Below are 6138 nucleotides of genomic sequence, written 5' to 3' on the forward strand. Positions count from 1 at the left end.
TTCCTTTGCAGGTGATGGAAATTTCATAAAGAAATTGGAAGGCCTAAAATAGACCTGAAACTTTCCTGTGTTAATATTGTGTTCTTTCCTTTTGAAAGGCTTCATGATCAGCAGAAGAATGTACTTTGTAGAAGAAAAGCTTATCTCTTGTGTTTGGGCTGATCCTCCAGTGTTAGTGGGAGAGATCACTTGGTTATTTGCCAGGTAATGTTGCCAGCTCTGATGTGAGTACAGTTGAAATGCTTCTTTAATTTGCTTCAGAAAAATCAGATAAATATAGCTCAGCCTATTTAAACTGCACCACACAAGTAGTTTTGCCCCAAATGTGGTAGCTGGCACATGAAAGCTTGTTTTCAGCTAGTCTGTGATAGAATTACTCTTTTGCCTCTTTTTCTGAAGGCTGGGACAAGTGGTTCTATATACCATAAAGCAGGAACACATTAAGATTGCAAATTTGATTTTGCTGCTTCTAAATCGCAAATGTCCTTCAGCAAATACTTGAGAAAATCCTTGCTAAACTAAATTGCAGAAGCCTAACAGTTGTTGATAGTTAAGTTTCTTAAACAACCATAGGTTCCACTATTTGCATGCAGCAGTTTAAATAATGCACTTAGCAGCCAGTCTGTATATTAAAAAGTTGGGGTTTTTTCTGAATAATGTTTGTATTTGAGCTTGCAAACTGTTCCTGTTTTTTATGAATTTATATATATTGTCTGGAGAATTCCAATTTTTGTTTCTACTTGTAGCAGGTTATCTGATGAACAAAAATGGAGTATATGTTCATTTGAGATTACCTGGGTAATTTTTACTGCACTTGATGTTCTAGTGTGTCTCACACAGATACACTTTTTCCTGAGAGGATAAAATTGTAGCAGTTAGGGGAGACTGACTGAATGACAATAAAATGTAAAAACCGGTCAGTTCCCTGCTAGTGGAAAAGACACTTCCTTTTTTTTTTTTTCCTCTCCTGTTGTATTAACTTCCCCCCACCCCTCCCCCCCACAACTCTTGAGGACTGTGCCACTCAAATAAGTATTTATCAAGTATTCATAAAGTCTTTCAAAATGTCTTCTTTTAATAGTTACACTTCTTTTTTTTTCCCAGATTGGCTTTCTAGAACAAGTTACTGAGAAACACTTGCTTTCTATATGCCTACCAAAAAGTTGGTCTGTCTATTTGTAAATGTTTTCTTTGTCAGTAATGGAAAAAGCACAGGATCCCTTTCTTACAAGAACATAAACCAGTATTTATCAGGAAAGGTGCTTTATCTCTTGGAAAGTGCCATGCCAAATTTTATTGTGCAAGAGCTCTCAGTAAGAATCTTTTTTTCTGGCTTCATTACATTTATAAGTATATGGGCCAAATTTATTTGTAGCATAATTCTACTGAATTAATTTTTTGAGACTTTCACAGTGGTATTCTACCTCTAAACTAGAATTTGAGAAGAAAACAATAATTGGGTATTGGTTTGTCTCTCTATTTCTTGCTGTTTTCTGTGAAGAATGGTGGGTGGTTAAATTGCTACAGTTCATCTATTTTCTATAAGTGTTTACATTTTCGATTTATTGTTTCTTAAGTATTTTGTTTGTATTGCTGAGTTTTGAATTTTAAATAAATGATTTGTACATTTATTGAAAATTGAGGTGTACATTATATTGACTTTTATGGCTATAGTCATAATCTTACAATTGGAGAGCTCTTCTGGACATGGGAAGCTCAGGAATAGAAAGCAAGTCATGACAAGATAACTTTACTTGGCACAGCTAAGACATCTGATGGCCACTGTTCCAGTGCCTAAGACAGTAAGAGTGTACTAGGGTACATGAAATGAGTTCACCAACAACTCTGAAACTGGTCTTTGTGATTTGCAGCCCTTTGTTTCCATTACTGGCCCTCTTTCATGTTCTTAATTACCTGCTGTGTTTAAATTAAAAGATGTGGCAGTATTCTGTACAGAGTTTTCTAGAGAGAGAATTAAGACTTAAGGGTTTATCAAGAGAAACACAACTGCAACGTTTGGTATTGCCTCTCTTGGTTTGGTCAGATACCTGCTCTCTTCTTAAACAAAGGCTAATTAAACATCTTTTAGTCTTTAACAAAAAAGAAACAGTTGCATTCAGATGTACACAAAAGTCATATTTCACTGCAACACAGTTCTCTGAAAGGTAAAAAAAAATACAAGAAAAACAAAACTGAAACAACATAGCTAATTTGTTTTCACTCAACTTGTAACACGTGGAGGTTTGTAGACATTTTAAACTCTTTACTCTGTGTTTCTACTTCATTACGCCAAAGAAAAGATTTTTTTTTTTAAGTGGGACTCTTCTGTGGAGGTATTTACTGTAGGGTGGTGTTCAAGACCAGGCTGGATGAGGTGTTTAGCATTCTGGTCTGGTTTCTGCCGTGGGCAGGAATGCCCCTGCCCATGGTAAGGGAGTTGGAACTAGGTGATCTTTAAGCTCCCTTCCACCTCATTCTAGGACTCTATTTAAAAATCAGGAATAGGCATAGCTAAAGTAACTCTGCTTCAGGTCTGAAAAGAGAAGAGCAGTGCCCTTTTCTTTTAAAGGCCTTACAGCTGTACTAGTAAGTTTTAAGTGCTGTGTGTTGTAGGGATAGTAACCATAGCATTTTGGGTTCACTCTTGACCTGGGCTTTTATTCATATTTGTAATAACATCAGATCTTAAAATCTTTGGCTAGATTTGGAAAAATAAAGGGATGGCTAGTGGATGGGTCCATTTTGATCAAATGGAAATAGTTAATTTTATGGGCTGAAAGTCCTTACCTATGCTAGGATTTATTGTGAAGCCCAGCCCATTTGGTGGTGGGGTGGTGTGAGAAGCAGGAAAGCCCTTGGCTCTGCAAGCACTGCTCAGCAGTAGCTAAAACAGCCCTATGCTATCACACTGTTTCCAGCACAAATCAAACACAGACCTACCACAGCCACTGTGAAGAAAATTACCTCTATTCCATCCACAACCTATATAGCTGCTCCTTCTGATATGTGCCAGATGATGTTCACCTAGGGAAGGAATATCAGAAAATTGTGCTCAGGATGCCCAAATCAAACAAGTTGCCTCTGACTTCCAAGATGCTTTAAATTGTGAAAATTGAGAAGCCCGTGATCATAAAGAATGCTCTGGAAAATGTAAAATCTGGCACATTATGTTTAAAGCGTTCATGTGTTGGACTGAAAGCCATAAACCATTAGAAAAGCCTAAACAATTCTCAGACAATGTACTGCTGTGGAGAGCAGCAGTCTAGCAGTCAGGGATGTTTGCTTAGCATTGTGCTAAACTGCATTCAAGCAGCAGCCTTTGGGAAATCTCTTCCTATCCATTGTTACACCAGCTGAAGTTATCCAGTCCCTTGAGCATTAGCAGCATGTTTTCTGGTGTGGGAAGTACATGGAAGATGTGCTGAGCAGCTTACTACTGCTTATGCCTTAGAGTCTGTGTGGCCTGGGGAGAAACAGGAGACGCTGAGAAGCTCTACAACCAGGATTCACGTTTCTTCTTTCCATCAGTAGTTCCTACAGCCCCTTCAACCTGAAGTTTTGGGCACATGCATGTGGTATTGGAGCCCAGACTGGCTCTCCAGCTGTCTTGTACTGTTGAGCTCTCCAGGACAGAGATGTACTTGTCCTCCCCTCATTGCAGCTCGCTCATTCCCAGGCTCAGTAGCTTTACAGCAGATTGGTTTTCCTGTTGGTCTCTGATTCTTTGGCTTTACTCACAGATACAGAAATTTTTAAGCACACGAACTAGGTATTATTTTACTAGTAGGACTAGTAGATAAGCTACCTTTGTCTCCCTGCTTTCTCATATTCCTAGCTGCCTGATGCTGTCTTCCTTTGGTGTGGCAGTGTCAGTGTTAAACTGGCAGGATCTATTCTGGGCAGCCCATGGCTGAGATGGCGTGGCCATGCCCATTGTCTGGTGGAGAAGCAGAAAGGAAGACCAGGAAGAGTTTCTCTTAGTCCCAAAGGTGAGCAGAACCATCTGGAAGAAATGGAAACCTGTGCTCCTTCCTGCCTGTCCCTGAAGTGGGAATGCAGCACAGCTGCTTGAGGCAGGTTCATGGAAAGGCTGATGCCTATAGGAAAGCTTCTCTGTAACCTTTTGGAAAAGGACTTGAGGAAGCTGTAAGATGATTCTTCTAACAAAAGCATTATCCCTTTAAAGCATTAGATGATGTGAAAACCATCTGGATGGCAAATCAGATCAGCAAAAGAGTTTTTCTAACAGTTAAATAGACCTTATTGTTATTATGCCTGAAACCAGGGGCCATGCTGAACTTACCTGCAAGATGAGAGTGAAACTTGCTGTTCTAAGGACTGCAGAAGTACAAGACCCAGATGATTGTGGAAGGGAAAAAAGACTGGAGAAGTGATAGAAGGGTAATGTAGCAAAAGGAGACAGTTCAAAGGTGTCTACAGAAAGGGAACAGTGTGGGTTGTGCTCTTTGCAGACTGTCCCATGCATTGTTTGTTAAATCTCACCTTTTGTTCTTCATCACAAAAGCAAGTTTTAGTTTGCCTCAGGGAGCAAACCAAAACATTCCTCAACACTTGCCTATAATCAAGAATTGGTTCAGTAGTCCCATATGTATTATCAAAACCACTGTGTTTTGTTGATTATTTTTTTGTAGATAAGAGAGAGAAGGACAATGGGGCCAAGGGCCCTGTATAACTTCATCTTACTGCATATTATTCTGGAAAAAAAATAAGGAAAGACTGATTATTTTTCATTATCCAGCTTTCTGTACTCAAATCAAAATAACTGGCAAGTGCTCCTGGTGTGATAAACAAGGAGGGATGTAAGGTGAGCAACAGCTGCTTAGGCTGTCCTTCTTTTGGCACTAATGACATTTAGATGTTGCAGGGTGATGAGGTGGAACAGACCTCACTAATGCCATTGACTGTCAAATAATCCAAACAGCTTTTTACATGGGACTTTTGGTAGAGTAGGGGGGCAAACACAGAGTAATTGGTTTCTGGCCCCTGTGCAAAAGTGCTTACCATGTTAGAGATTAGAAAGGCATATTTAGTTCATTATTAGGCCTTCATCAAGACTAACTATAATGATAACTGAAGAATTTATGGAGAGAAGTGGTGTGGGGATCACTTCCCATCTCTGAGGGGAGGTGAAATGTAAAATGTGTCAAAAGATAGCATAGCAGTACCTATTTCCTTAGAAGTGACAGGTTTCTCACTGTTGTCACCTTCCATACCTTCACTCCAACATCACTCCAGATATATTAGGAGATGGAATAATGCTTGGAATTTGGCACACAAGTTTTGCCTTAGGTTGCACTTTGAGCTGCAGAGTTTGTTGGGGAATTTGATGCACTGCATGGCTCATGAAGGAAGAGTGAAGACAAATGAAACTGCTATAGAACTGATAGGCTTTGTATATTGAGAGGGGGAAAAATCAGTACCAATAATCTTTCAAAATACTGTCTTTTTAATATGTTCTGCTTGTACAGCCAGATAGATGTCTTTCAATTCTTGACCTACAGTGTATAATAGAAATAAAAGCTGGTGCCTGTTGAGATTTTGATTTCTATCTCTACCAGGTAACCACTGTTGTAAGAGGCAGAAAGGAGAAAAATAGAGGTAAGATCACTTCTTCAAAATAGCTATGGCTGGGGCAGAAGACAGAAGTAGGCAATTTCTAATGGCTAAAATACTGTGTTCACAAGAATATTTCAGCTGCTCTCTCTTGTTTCTGGTTTTAAGCAACCCACATATTCCTTAGGAAAAATAAGCTCAAGCTCTTGAGCTGTATTCTGGCAGCTTTCTGGCAGGTGTTTTGGCATTCCCAAACTTATGCAGTGTTTACAAGTGTTTACAGAACTAATTGCAGATGTGAGATGTGCTGCAGATTGAAAGTGCCACCCGGCTGTGGTGCAGGGTGCAAAGCTCAACACTGACTGTGTGCGTGTCCTCATAAAGCATCTTGAAGTCCTGCCCTCAGTGCAGCTGCGTTTGTCCAGTTCTGCTGTGCTGGGCCGTGCCTGTATTCCCCGCTCAGCCCCTGCAGCTGCTGAGAGGTCCAGACTCTCCTTCCACAACCTTCTCTCTGTCCAAAACGCCGCCTCTGCTGCTTCCTGCTGCGTTCGCCTTCAGGCTCGG

Source organism: Pyrgilauda ruficollis, unplaced genomic scaffold, assembly GCF_017590135.1.
Source record: "Pyrgilauda ruficollis isolate IOZ18807 unplaced genomic scaffold, ASM1759013v1 scaffold17, whole genome shotgun sequence".
Classification (NCBI taxonomy): domain Eukaryota; kingdom Metazoa; phylum Chordata; class Aves; order Passeriformes; family Passeridae; genus Pyrgilauda; species Pyrgilauda ruficollis.